Source organism: Rhynchophorus ferrugineus, unplaced genomic scaffold (genome assembly GCF_030347505.1).
Source record: "Rhynchophorus ferrugineus isolate W39M unplaced genomic scaffold, kcgeb_rfMv2 rfM3, whole genome shotgun sequence".
Lineage (NCBI taxonomy): Eukaryota > Metazoa > Arthropoda > Insecta > Coleoptera > Curculionidae > Rhynchophorus > Rhynchophorus ferrugineus.
This window is the reverse complement of record NW_027472582.1, coordinates 20,846,994-20,862,329: the sequence shown is the minus strand read 5'-3', so window position 1 is coordinate 20,862,329 and position 15,336 is coordinate 20,846,994. Positions and strand designations below refer to the sequence as shown.

At 29.8% G+C, this 15,336-nt stretch overlaps 2 long non-coding RNA genes across 2 annotated transcripts; both read right to left on the bottom strand.

Moving 5' to 3' along the window:
• Nucleotides 1-6,161: 6,161 nt before the first annotated feature.
• Nucleotides 6,162-6,808, bottom strand: LOC143193450 (uncharacterized). The gene is made up of 3 exons (XR_013005026.1): nucleotides 6,718-6,808; nucleotides 6,421-6,641; nucleotides 6,162-6,374 (listed from the first exon to the last, which is right to left on the bottom strand). It is a non-coding gene; the product is annotated as an uncharacterized LOC143193450 (long non-coding RNA).
• Nucleotides 6,809-8,833: 2,025 nt separating this feature from the next.
• On the bottom strand, nucleotides 8,834-9,287 carry LOC143193449 (uncharacterized). The gene is made up of 2 exons (XR_013005025.1): nucleotides 9,134-9,287; nucleotides 8,834-9,079 (listed from the first exon to the last, which is right to left on the bottom strand). It is a non-coding gene; the product is annotated as an uncharacterized LOC143193449 (long non-coding RNA).
• Between the last annotated feature and the right edge of the window lie 6,049 nt (nucleotides 9,288-15,336).

Genomic DNA, 15,336 nt, shown 5'->3' with positions numbered 1-15,336 from the left:
CACTTAACGAAGTCATTTTCTACATGCCATGTATATATAACATAAACATAACAAACACTTATTGTCCTCTGGACAGATTGTGGAACTATTACGAGTAATAAAAAAATAGTACAAAACAAAAATATAGAAAATATTGAATTTGTGAATCTCCTGAATTGCCTTAAATATTGCTAAAGATACAATGCTATATTTTCGATAGAAAATATTTACACATCCTGTATTAAAAAATAAAGAATATAAACAACAACATAGTGACCTAAAATATCTATGTGTCATCAAGTTCTAGATGACCTACGACGAATCAAAACACAACAAATAACTCCTTATCCCATTCGCTGGTTCATTGAGTATCAAGGTGTTACCACCATTTTATCTCGATGGCTGAAAAAAGAATTCTTATTAAAATGGACGAAAATAACTAAATAATTAACCGACCGTTCACAACATGCAACGGCGCATTACGTAAGACTCAACCGTAAAAACGGTTATCCGCAATTTCATTGTGACGATTTTCTTCTTCTTCTCTGATATGTTTTTTAAATGTAACGATAAAACCGATTTTTTTCAATAACTTATCTCGAATCGTTATATTTTTCTCGGTATTATCTATTTTTATTGTTGCTGGCCAGGCGTTAGACGTGCTTCTTGACTATTTTCCATACGCGTTTGCTAATTAGCAGTAAAAACAAGTCAAACATCGATTAGATAACGAGAAGTGGCGATGGTAATGCACCGTGCTTTTATAATCAGGATATTGCAAAAATCCTGTCGGTGGCCACGTTATAATTAAAATTAATGTACAAATTTAAGTAATTGAAGTAATAACAATTAGCGAAATATTGAGTCATCTATAATTGTTACATATTAGAATTAATTCATACCGTTTTTTCATCAAGTCAATGTTCGATGACAATAAATAATTTTAAAATGACTAATTCTTGTTCTAAGTCAGAGCTAAACAATATTTTGAACCATTAAGTTGTCGCTTCTGCTAAAGTTTTTCGTACATTCAATCTTACGTATTGTAATTAATTGAACTTAAAGTGTATCTCATTCAAAAATATTTTAATTCGTTTATATTTACTCTATGAATGCTATGTCATTTGTATATACATTTTCAAATAAAACTATTCCCGAGATCTTCTGTGATTTTGAAATGATGAGGAGCAAGATGACAGAAGACTGAATTACAATGAATTACATAACGTCTCAGAGTAAAAATTGGGGTATGAGCAAGTACCTTTCAATGATTATCCGTAAATAAAAAAAACCTTTAGTACGAAATTGTAACGGATTATAAAGTTTTCTTTTTATTCATATCAAAAATAAAATCATTAGTAGATCTGTGAAACACAAACAGAATATCTTGGTTGGGTTTCGTGTATATGAAACATATTTTATCATGATCTACTGCAAACTGGTCAAAAAGCGGAAATTGCGAATCGCTAAAATCAAAAATTGATTTGGTTATTTACAGGTCACGTCATTCATGTCAGGACTTAGAAGACCCCCTTGAACGTTGAATAGGAAGTTCTCCCATACGCTTTAGATTCACCATACTTTAATCCATCATTATTCAGTTCATGGTAGAATATCCATGTTACCTGAAAGAAGAATTTGCTAAAAAATCTATACGAATTAAGAAATCTAATATACATATTTTAAGTAACCTAAATGAATAATGGTTCTTTATTTAATTTTGGTTCATTTCGCAAAGTCAGAGACCAAAACCGCTGCTGCCGATCTCCAACAATCGCAGAATTTAGTGAAGAATGGTCCTGCGGCAACAATAGCAGCGATTTGGTTGAGAAGTTGATACTATCCCCGTGCGCCGACTATGAATTAATGACGATGATGATAACTGGATAGTACTTAAGCTTTGAATGACGCTTGTCATATCTTGATTGTAAGTTCAACTGCTACAGTGGTTTTAACAACACAACTTTTGTTGGCTTTAAAATAATGATTCTTGATGGGGACAAATTCTAATGAAACCATACAGTATCTAGGGTCATTAACTAGTTTAACGAATTTAAATGCGGTCACAGGAACACTGGCAGGTACTAGACTCCAGAGTGTCTATCAAAAATCGGCAATTGTTCCAAGAAACATTAACATAAATTATTTATACAATACTTAGTTTCAAGAGTGACTAAAAACGCCAGAGTTAGCCAGCAAAGTATAATATCCGTATTTTGCTACTTTATGCCCTGATTATTTTGAGAAATGTGAAACTATCAGTTGCCATTAACAAAAGCCATTAAATTCAACGAATTGTCCTACGAATTTCATATCTGTCTACCGTAATATTCAAATCTCTTTTACAGCGATTACTGACTTTTTTCAGACTTATTTATCTCAAATGAAGAAGTGACACTGAAACCTAGCTACATTTTAAAATAAGAGAGAAATGGTTCTAGAGAAAAAAGCATTGAAAAGTTAGAGGGGCGTTGAAATTAATCATCACTCCTGAAAAGTGAGATAAGATATTATACAATTTAAATATACTTTATACTATTCCTGTAAACGATTATACGATAAGTAAACAACTACTTATTCTTTTATTTGTTATATCTTAGATTTACTATTGGTAGGAGTTTTCCTTCGAATTATAATTGTACCCACCGTAATCCTTAAATGTGACTCACAGTGATTACTGATTTTTTAAAGACATTAAAAATATGCTGCAAAGAGAGTCATGTACTTTAGATAAAGAATTGATACTCAAACCAAGGTATAGTTTAACAACAGAGAAAATTGTTCTAGGAAATAAAGCATTAAAAAGTCAGAACAGGGTTTAAAAAAATGTATCACTCAAAAAAAAGGTATATTAAGCAATGGTCGGAGATTTGTAGAAGAATATAGGTACATATGTGATATTTTTATATACAAATCAATATATAATCTTACTTTATTCTATTCTTATAAACAATCATACTATAAGTAAACAGTCTATTATTTTAGGTATTCTTTTATTTGATATAACATAACATAGATTTGGCATTGGTAGTAATTATCCGATTACTTATCCAGCGATTACTCATTTTTTATAGATTTTAAAAATATGCAAGAAAAGCTGTTTATCTTTAATGAAAGAAATGTTAGTGAAATTAAGGCATATTTTAAAAACAGAGAAAAAATTGTCTACAAAAATGCATTAAATACTCAGTCAGTCAACAGTAGGGTTGAAATGAATGTATCACTCCCAAAGAAAAAGTATATTAAGCAATGAAACCCAAATTTCTAATTAAAATGTATTTTTCTTAATTAAATCGGAAACTTACTGAAGAATATTGAGTCAACGTGATATTTTTGAATATAAATCAACTCATGATCTTTCTTTATTCTAGTCTTGTAATAATTGTTTCAATTAGTACGATAATAATTTTAGGTATTATTTTATTTGTTATAACATAGATTTGATGTTGGTAGCACCAAAAATAGTTCCGTAATATATTTCTAAGGACGAAAATGTTGTTATGTGATTAATATTTCATCAAAAATCGCCGTAATATATGAAATTAATTAATTATATGACAGAGTTGTTATGTTTCGCGAATGGAAACAAAACAAACGACCCGGTAATAACGTAGAAAACAGAGAAAACTCACAGCCAACTAGAGAGATCATTACCCGTTTTTAATTGATTCGGCCTAGCCTGAAATTCCCGCCGCACAAATTAGTTTCCTGGGCAGCGGTACCGCCAGTACCGCCACTAAAAAAGCTCTCTCTCTATGGGCTCTAGCATCGTTCTTAGCGTCGTACCGAAACGCATAATGCCTTTCTTATGCAATTTTTGCCCCCCACCCGAGTCGCCTTGCACCGCCTTCGATATCGGAGTGCGCTTTTCTTATGAACTAAGATCCTCGGCGGTTCTAATAGTAGATTTCGCCAATATAGATTCTAAAATGTTCAATTTTAACTCTCGCAGCGACACCCACGCAGGCCTTGCGCAACGTCCGATCGGAAGGAATTAGTTTTTCGAAAATCGCGGAAGGCTTTGGGGAGCGACAAGACGAAGGGGACGAGGACGGGGGCAGCAGCGACTAGAAAAAAATCGCCAAGAGGAGGTCCTTGTCGGTGACGATCCGGTCGCGGTGTGCGGTGAAAACTATTGTTTTTGTTTCGTGTGCCCGGCCGTTCGGAGGATTCGAAACATAGGGAAAAAAAGTAGATCGGCTGGTGACTTGTTTTGAACCCGGGTGACAGTTGGATTTGTTTTGTGAGGTTAGGGAACTCTAGTTGGTTCCGATTCCTATCTAAATGTGCTATTGACCGGTCGGGGAATCGTGGGAGATTTTCGAAAAATACGTACTGTCCAGTCGTACTCTGTAAGTTATACAATACCACTAGATGTGTAAATAATCGAAAAAAACTTCCTTTATTCTTAGACAACTTAGATAAGCAGTATATTTGCTTTATGTATTTAATTAAATTAATAAAAATGCTTTGATTCTTCAATGTTTCATAAAATTCAGCACCAGCAATACCACTAGATGTCTAAATAGGTAAAAATTATTTCGTTTATTTTTAGTCAACTTAAATAAACACCATATTCAGCTTAATATATATATATATATATATATATATATATATATATATATATATATATATATATATATATATATATATATATTCTTCAAGATTTTGTGAAACTCTACTATAAAAATAAAACAACGCTAACAATAGTTGAGGCATTATTTCAAAAATCACACAACCTTCTTCATAATATGACTCTGATATATATCTTCATAGTGTTTTAACAAAAATATTTCAAAAAGATAAAATATAAATATAATCCTAATACTAATTTAAAAATTTAATTAATAATTAACTTTGATAACCAAATAAATACAATAAAGTGATCTTATATTAATTAACAATCAATTGGCAAAACTAAAACTTTGTTACTGGCTGAAATATTGAAAACTGTATTTCTAAAATTTTAGTTCCTAAAACTGTATTTCTAAATATGTATTTTTGTGTATTATGTGAGTTAAATTAATAACATCTAAATATAATATAAAACATTCTTATTTGTAATGGGTTCAACTAAAATAGGTTTTAATGCTAGTTGTTACTCACTATCATTATCTTCAATTATTTATTCTACATAATAGATTCATCCAAAATGGTTGTCATTCCAAATAAAACAGACGCAGTTTTACCTGAAATCATTGAGTTCGATTGAAATTATTAATTTCCCAGTATAGTTCTGGCAAAAAACATAATTCTCATATAAAAATGTTATGTCAAAGTCGGGATATATAATTTACGTTAGAATACTTTTAAATACGTATTCTATTAACCAAATGTCATAAAGCTTATGTCATATTTTACTTGATATTATCCTTCTTATGTTAATATATTAACATATGTCCAAATATATATATATTACAGAGTTTAAATACAAAAGGGCAATATACTGCATAAATATATACCAAAATGTTTCAACAATTGTTCGACGTCCTCATATTAAAATAAAATAATGTTAATATAATGTAACTAATATTAATTAATAGGGTTCGGATTATGATGATAACAAGTTGAATTAAAATTGATTAAAATATTATAAAACGAACCCATGTTAACAAATATATGTAAAAATAATGTACAATTCAATAATTCATTCTACTTAGATGACAGACCCTCAAATCAAAATTGTCAATCACCAAATACAGCACTCGTAAAAATATAGATTAAAATATTTGATTTTTTGTCATAATATTACTATACTCGTATATGTTATAATAATTGTTTTGTTAGGGAAATTTAGTAACAAAGAATATCCAAGGATAAGAAACATCAAGAAAACATTAAAATATAATAGTTACCATCATTTTAAATACGTTTTTATATATTTTATATCAACTATATCAATTTTGTGGAATATTTAGTGACTAAGTAGTATTAACTTAGTATAATTATGGATGTTTTCATTTATTTACTACTTATTTTGCTTACTATTAATTGTAATAATTTCATCAATAAAGTGATACAGTACATGAAACTCTAAATGAGAAGGCATCAATTTTAATTTAAGCGCAAGAAAATGGTGTTTTTGTTTCTCTATAGCTATACAAGCAAGTAGTTTTTGAATTTTTCAAATTGTATATTATATCAATAATGGATGAAATCAAGGGAAATAAACAAAACCTAAATAATATTGTTCACTATCAAGTTTAAAGCTTAACATTTACATAGTCAATAAATATTTTACTGTTTAACATTAAACAATATCTGTTCAATAAATACTGTATTGGAAAAGAAATAAAATATCGTTTTCTTTTTCAATTTAGTGCCAGATTTTCAATCAAATAATAGCATTAATTAACAATACACGTGAAGCGTTGTAAAGAATATTTTGACTGAAACTATAAAAATTTATATGTATAGAAAGCTTTTTGTATATCGTTTCACTATCATAAGAGTAATTTTTAGTTGCCACATCCATTCTGAGTCAAAGCAGAAAGCTAAGAAATGCTGTGGGCCTACTACTTCAACTCCGAAGCAACTTTGGGTCCAGAAATTAAAAGCGACATTCCAAATGGCGATTAAATTTAAAGAAAAAGCAACTCAAATGTTTATAGCCTGTCAAAAAAAGTGAAAAGGTAAATAGGAGCTCCAAAATATATGAAATCCTGAAAAGAAAGAAATAATTATCATTTTACAAAGAAAAAACGTAACAAAATAACCATACAAAATAAAACTACACACCACATGTATAATCCATGAAATAGCATTATTCAGACTTTATATCTCGGGATTCTCATTCATTCTCATGGCGATTACCTCAGCTCTGATGATACTTTGGGTACTGTTATTCTCTGGATGTCAAATTCCAATGTTGCTCTAAACATCATCAGTGCATTGTGTAGCCATGATTATTTAAATAGGATTGGACCCAATACATTTTCCTATGGTGCATCTGCTTCAGCCTTCTCCATTGTAGAATAAGTTTCATGTTGTTCTGCTTTGGGACAAATTACCTAAATTTTGTGGATAAGTTCCGCATGCCAAACATTATTTATTGCTGGTTTTCATAAGCCCAGTTTCCACCTCTGTATCTTATGCTGACTTGCCATAGCGAATAGTTTGTCTCCTGTCATATGTGAGTACGAGCGAGAATCTCATCAAATTTATGAATTCATTTTTAACTTCCTATATTCCAATTTTCAATCTATGTTATGTTATATTATTTTAGATATTTTATATGTTCTGGTGATCTACTTTGCTCTCATTCATTCCTTGAAAAAGAAACCCTTTAAATTGTGTTCGTAATGTATAGGTTATTATTCTATTTCCTTAATTTCCTTGGAAAAATTAACTCCTTTAATTGTGTTCATAATTTGTAGGATATTATTCCAAGCAGATTGCTGAATATGAACTCTACATTTACAGCTATCTACATATTTGACTATATAATATATAATTACATAACTGTAATACATTATTATAAAAAAAATATTTGTGTATTTAGTACTAAATAGAAATTTCATAAAATTACAATATTGATATTTACTATCCATCGCATATGTCGAATTCAAAATACTATACTGTTGGAATATAAACAGCTACGGATTAATTTAAATGGCGTTAAATCTGGCAAATATGGAGGTTTAAATAAACAGAAGACATTTTATTAATTAAATAACCGTTTCATTTAGTAAGTTAATTATGCTTCTGTCTATATTTTAACATAAAACATCAAAGGTTCCCTATAAAATATACTAGATGTATAAAAATTATATCACAATTATAATTAAAACCATATATTCCATATGTTTGCTTATGGTTTATGATTATCGTTTTAATTAATTTATTAATTACTTTATTATATCTTCAAACTTAATGCTTTGATATTAAATTTTACTAGCAACGAAATCCATCGTTAATATGGAATTTTATTATTTAGTACTTGTTCATCATAATATAAACAAATGAAAACTGCATAGTAAGAAATTGGCGCTGAACATTCATAGAATAACAATTTTGTTACTTCCTGCTATAGCTTCTCAATTCGTCCTGATACGTTTACACGATACCCACGCCACATACTGTTCAACCGTATGAAAGAAACTAAGTCAAAAGGGGTCACAGGTACCAAATATAGAAGGCTAAAACATTAGTTTAACAAATCTTCTTTATTTTACTCGTTAACTTAATATATCAATTACGGTAATGGTTTAATTGGTCATTATTTGAAGAAAATCATTTGTAGTGTCATAAAATTATAAGGAAAATAGTTACATAGATGCTAAAAAATAATAAAATGTATGGTGATAGTTCCAAATACTGAGTCACTTATTTTTGGCTGCTTCCCATGCAATTAATCAGTTTTATAAATGTATGAACATAATTGCTATAGACCTTTATTGCCGTTACTATTTTGTTTTTAGCTGCAGTACTGTGATTTAATAAATGGGTTTTCAGTTCGTTTTTCAATGAATTCAGTCAATATGAAATTAAAATGGCTGTTAAACGATTTTCTTATAAAGACCCTTAATCATTTTAAAAGAATTATTTAGGACAAGTCGGTTATTTATGAAATTTAGCGTATCAAATATCATATGAAATATCATACGCGTATCAAGACATAACAAAAAACATTTAGTGGCAGCTTTCTTGAACGATAACTAAAAGAGTCATTTTTTTATTAATTTGTATCCAAAACTGATTCAGTTCTATAGAAATACCAAAAAAACAAAGAAGATGTACCGACTATAACGTAAGAAAAGCTTAGAACCGTTTCTTTAATTACTACTTAGATAAATCTTCATTTACACCCACTAACAAAATAACAAAAAATTACAGTCGACAAATAAAAAAAAGCTCGACTTTAAACCATTTAAATCAGAAAACTGACAAAATGTCATTCATCAAAATGGTAAATATATCATTTCATAGGGCATTTCTCTCTTCATCCTCTGGTTAAGTCCAATATTGTCTTAAAAATCCACATTTTTTATATCTAATTATTGCATTGATGTCGTTTCCGACTAACCTACAATCTGTATTTACAACAACTTAAATATAAGTATATATCTAGAAGGATCCATCGGCCCTATATTAGTCTCTGCTGTAATGATGTTTATGTATTAACACGGCCAATTTTCTATGAAATGCAACTCACTACACTATACTATACAAGATCCAATGGTTTGATTCTAGTGAGTCTGTCTTTTGTTCTGGTATAATCCAGGAATTGTATAACTTCGATGTCATGAAAATGCAGTCTGTCTTCGTATCTCCTTACAATTATCTTGATTTCCTGAGTGAGTCGGTATCTGAAAGTCTCGGGGTAAGTAATCAGTCCTGTAGTATCTGGGTACGCCTACTTGATCTCCCTACTTGATTGAATTGACTTCAATGATAATGTTATTTATATTGATGGTGCTTGTGCGATCTAATTATACATGAACTGTACATGCATAGGTTTACTACCGTTAAGTTTTATTTTCCAGGCTTGTGTCCAATTATTTATATTGCCATTTACCTGTTGTAATTTTTGTGTGGCTTCTTCGCTATTACCTACGACAGCAAAAACATGTTACATCTAAGAATATAACTGAACATACCTTATAAACTTCACAGGCTTTTTCAGTGACATCTGTTCTCTACGAACCTGGTCAATTGTTGAATATTTGTTAATAAACCCAAGCTGATGTTCATATTTTAGGTTTTTACTCTCTATAATAAATGTTCACTATGTTCACGTAATATCACTTGGTCTTTGGCTTTTCGAAAACAGCTTAACTTCGTCGCTGACCGTTGGTAGCTTTAGCCACGTTCTCAATTTTAATATACACTGACGTTAATAATGCACAGAAGAAGTTTGGAATTCATTTTGCGACTTCATAGTTGTACACCGTAAGTCCACACTGGCTTCAAAATTTGTTTATACAACAGCAATTTGTTATGAAGTGATATGATTTTTCCAAACAATCACCACATTTTTGAGCCTCATTCTGCTTGTTTCTTCTTAACATATTCTTTCCATTTGAGCTTGGAATAATGTGTCGTAACCAATCATTTCGCTTGGTGTACAGAAATACTCTAAAACTAGTTATGTGTAGACTTAACAGCATTTAGAATTAATAGAAAATTCACTGTCAACAAATATAAAAGGATGCTCTATTTTAGACCTCTAATTCAAAAAAGTAACAAAAGGTCATTGATTAAAACGGAAAATACGTCATTTATTATAGATTATATTCACTGTATAAATATAAAATTAACACGATGTTACATGATTTAGAAGCAGAGAATAGGTTAACATTGTTCTAAAAATCCAATCTAAAGATCCAATTTCTGACCCAAACTTAATTAGTGTTTGACTAAAGTACACCCAGTGGTACATTGGACGTATATGTACTCCACAAGTAGATTAAATCACCACTTAACACACATGTTATTAACAATTATGTTATATTAAAGGGCATTTCTTTTTCAGCCTCCGGTTAAGTCCAATATTGTCATAAAAATCCACATTTTTTTTATTTAATTATTGCATTGATACTAATCGTTACCGAATAACCTACAATTTGTCTTTACTAAAATTTTTAAATCTAAGTATATATCTAGGAGGACCCATCGGAGCTATCTTAATCTCTGGTGTAATGATGTTTATGTATTAACATTGCCGATTTTCTATTAAATGCAAATTACTACACTATAGTACACAAGATCAAATGGTTTGATTCTAGTGGGTGAATGTGATTTTCTTCCAATTAATCGATACATTTTCCTCTATTTATCTCCAATTATTTCCTTCTCTTTTTTACTTACTATATGGAATGATAATATTATTTATGTTGGTGGTGCTTGAGCGATCTAATTTTACGTGAACTCTACATGCCCAGATTTGCTTTCCGTAAGTTCTATTTTCCAGACTTGTGTCCAGTTATTTATATTGCCCCTTGCATGTTGTAAATTACATGTGGCTTCTTCGCTATTGTCTACGACAGCAAAAACATGCTACATCTAAGAATATAGCTGAACATACCCCACAACCTTCGCAAGCTATTAAAATGACGTTTCTTAATCTGTGAACCTGGTCAATTATTGAGTGTTTGATAATAAACTCAAATTGGTGTTGGTAGCGTTAGCCATGTTCTTATTTCTAATATACCTTGAGGCGTTAACAATACCCCGAAAAACTTTTACGCTTCAATAAGTCTGGATTATCTTTATAACGGAATTAATTTTTCAACGCCATAGTTCAACACCATAAGAGCATACTGGCTTCAAAATTTGTTTATACAGTAGCAATTTGTTGTGAAGTGATGATTGATATTGTTGTCCAAAAAACAACACTTTTTTGAGCTTCATACTGTTTCATGTGTGTCATGCCCAATTATATTGCTGTGTTCACCTACAGACATATTCTAAAAATAATTATATATCATGTGCAGACTTTCTAGCATAGAATTGAATTTGTCATTTCTTAACAACTGCTTGCAATATATTTTCAGCTGTCTGAATCTAAGGGCGATGACTATTTTCAAATCATTAAGGTTATTGATAAGAAAGGTAGATCACACTAAAACGATATTATCAGATTAGATCAGATATGTTTGAGATCACCCTCGTATATACAAATATGTTACTGTTAATATCTGTAAATAAATTAATGGTAATATGTAATCTGTGTCTGTAAATAAATATTATGTTTATTCATTAGCTATAAATAAAACTACTAAATTATATAAATACTAAAAATATGGAATTAAAAAACTAGTAAATTTGTTCTCAATATGAGTGACGTGATCTCTGATGTCAATTAACCTGCATTTCCTCCTTCTGTTGACTTCCTCTCGTATACCAATAAATTTATGTGACAAGTCGACATTTCGTTTTAAAATGGCTCAGACATTGCTTGCTTATATACATTCAAACATGCATAATTCCTTAGTTAAAATTTTAAATTCTGTATCGTTTGTCTACAAACAGTTTCATGTTTCATGCTGGTCATGTTATTAACAGGGTTCAATAGCATTCAATTAAATAACATTCGCTATTTTCGGACGTTTTGCTATGCTGTTAACTCAAGATGAATTATCAGTGTTTTTTCTTCAATCTACGGCATAAATCATTTCAATATTTATGATATGATGTTATTTATGTTTATTTAAATAAACTTAATCAGGGTTTCGAATAATAACAAAATTATTTTTATATATCTACGTTCGCATTACTTTCGTATTCGTATATAATATCCACTTTTGCAGCCTTATTCAATAATTCGATATTAGATTTTTAATCCGCTTTACTTAACATACATATAAATAATTGTGATTACCTACGTTGTTACATTTATAATTTTATTCAGTTTAAAGAAGAAACAGTGACAGATATTCATGCAGTTGCGTCATTTAAATGCAGCTTGATTTTAACCGAAAAGGCCGATAGTAGTTTGTTTAGAGATCAAGTCAATAATATCGACAGACTCGTCAACGAAATATATATATATATATTAAATCCATAAATAGCATATGGTAAAATTCTTAGCGCGACAAAATTACTTTCTAGTGAGATATAAACTTATTTTAAAATCGAGTCACATAGTTGTCATCGTTTTCCGAACATTGCCAAATTAACCCGAAAAATGTCTAAGGAAAATGTCTTGTCCCGCAATTTGTAAATTCATTTTAGAACCAAACAATACCATCCTTCTCATTTTATTCTAGTTTAAAAGAGACACAATGCTGTCTGATTAGGTCGAACACGTAAACGAATGAAGCTGTCAAAGTCGTCCGATTGTCAGACGTATGCAAAATTCTTGAAAGCAATTTTGATAGGATATTATATCTATAAACTATAAAATATATTCTAACCTATAAACTATTGTGGTTGTATAATTAACTGTAGTTTTTATATCTACTATAATGTTAAGATAAATTATATTTGAAAACAGTTAGAATTTTGTTGCATGTAAAACCCAAACTGAACTAAAACTCAGAGTTGATACGGCAAATTCAAATGACGTATTTCAAAATAACTTTAAACATACTGTATATTGAATGGCTGTTATTGACATATACATTAAAAAAAAACGCGCAAGTTTTGAGGTTAGGCTGATATTAGTGATTTTCTTACATGAATGAATCAGTTTCTGAAGAAAAGTGTATATATTTTAGGGTTTGTGATATTGAAAAAGCCAGGAACGATATTAACTGTAACAATGAACAAATTTGAAGTTAGTCCATAAAACGAATGAACAAGTTTCAAGTTAGACCATGAGATGTAGATGTTGAGAAGACTTAATGTTTTATTTCTTTTATCTACAACGAATTATATGCCAAAGTGGACCATAAAATATTTGAATTGCTGAAGTTCTTCGAAAGCTATACAAAAAATATCTGCTCTGATTTTTGTTCTACGGTTTCGCTACTTACTTTGACTTGTTTTTGTGTTTTTGGGAAAACAAAAGACAAAAGAAAATGTTTCAGTGCTCACTTTTTTCATTTACGCAGTGTTATATATTCTTATACATTTTGCGAAAGCGAATATTAAGAAGTTTACAAATATTCGCGAATACGCTGCTAGTAGATACTTCTCCGTTCCATCATCAGAAACAATATGATGCAAAATTAAAAATTTTAAATTCTCAAATTCACTTCATGAGTTTCCAAGTGCCTTGATTTTAAATCATTCCAAAAACTTTCAAGTGTCTGAGGAATCAACGACTGTTTTCATAAACTTATGAATCTGAATCACTCTTATCTCAATTCCTAGAATTTACATTCATCTTATGCAATTCAGCATTATCCGTATAACAAGATCTAATATATGTTAGACCTAAGGCCAAATGTTTGAAATATTTTTTGAATACTTAGAAAATTGCTATCTCTAGAGTTTTTAGTTTTTATTAAGATTTAATTAATTTAAGAATACAATAAACCAATATATATATTATATTTCAATTTAAGTTAGACGCATATTATCATAGTCACTATTGACACAAATTCGTTGGTTCAATCTTTTGCTAGTAAACTAAACTTAAGTTCAATGAGTCCAATATATTACCGTATCGCTTACTCCTTAAACTATATTTCTGGGTACTTCTTGGTGCTTGATATTTAACATGATTTCATCTATTTTAGGAATATTATTAACACGCGTCAGACAAAGAATAGTTCCTAGGATATTACTTTGAACCTACATGCTTATAATGTTGAATATTCGCCTTCTTGTTCGATTATAAAAATTGTGTATCTATATAGAGTCCTTAGCATTATAGTGAAAAATGTTTTCCAATGATGTTTGATATTGATATGGGTAAATTTGACGATCAAAATCAATCAAATAATTCAGAATTATAAGTGGGAACAATATCACTTTATAGTTCATAGATAGAGTTCATAGATACAATAGGGTACAATTATTCTATTTTTGAAGTTATTATCTTCAAGATTGAAGATTTCTGATACTCAGTAGAGCCCTAATATATCAAACGAATATATTACTACTGCTGCATTAATATATAAGCAGGAAGATAAGTTGGATAAACCCATCTGTATGTAGTTTCGAAATTAGCATTAAATTCGACTATTTAAGCTAAAATGAAGATTAGAAACTCACGTAGTTTTGTTCAGTCTTCTGCTTTCCTGTGTGTTTTCCAGCTGTATTTCATTGTAGTGTGTTGCTTCTACCTTGCTTGCGACCTTGTGATTACCGATTGCGACCTTGCTTGAGAACTTGAATTTAAAGTAATAGTTTAGTTCTTCATTGATGTATCATTGGATGACTTGATGGTTTGATGTTCTGAATAGACCGATAAATCCATCTTTTTGATTTTAGGTCAAGTTGAGAGTTTATTCCGATTAAACAGTACAGTTTCGAAATTGACATTAAATTCGACTATTTAAGCTAAAATGAATATTAGAAACTCACGTGGTTTAGTTCTGAAGCGAAATATTGAGAACTTGAATTTAAGTTTTCATTGATTATCTAGCAATTAGCGTTGCTTTTTTGAAATCAAAGAATTTTGTTTTATTAGTAATCATTGGATTACTAGATGGTTTGATGTTTTACTATAACCTCATATTTGAACACCAAAAATCAAAATAGTCTTTAGAATAGACCAATAAATCCATCTCTTTAATATTAAGTCAAGTTGAGAGTTTATTCCGACTAATGAGTACAATTTTTCGATTTTGAGTCTGACCTGCTCTGCCGACATGTTATTGTAAATAAATATGAACAAAACTAAACTTAGCCAAAACGTAGCAGGATATATTTAATAGGCAGTAGCACTATTACAAATATTTCCATATTATTAACTCATTATTCACATACTAATTAAGCAATAGAACGATTAACAAAAAAACAGAC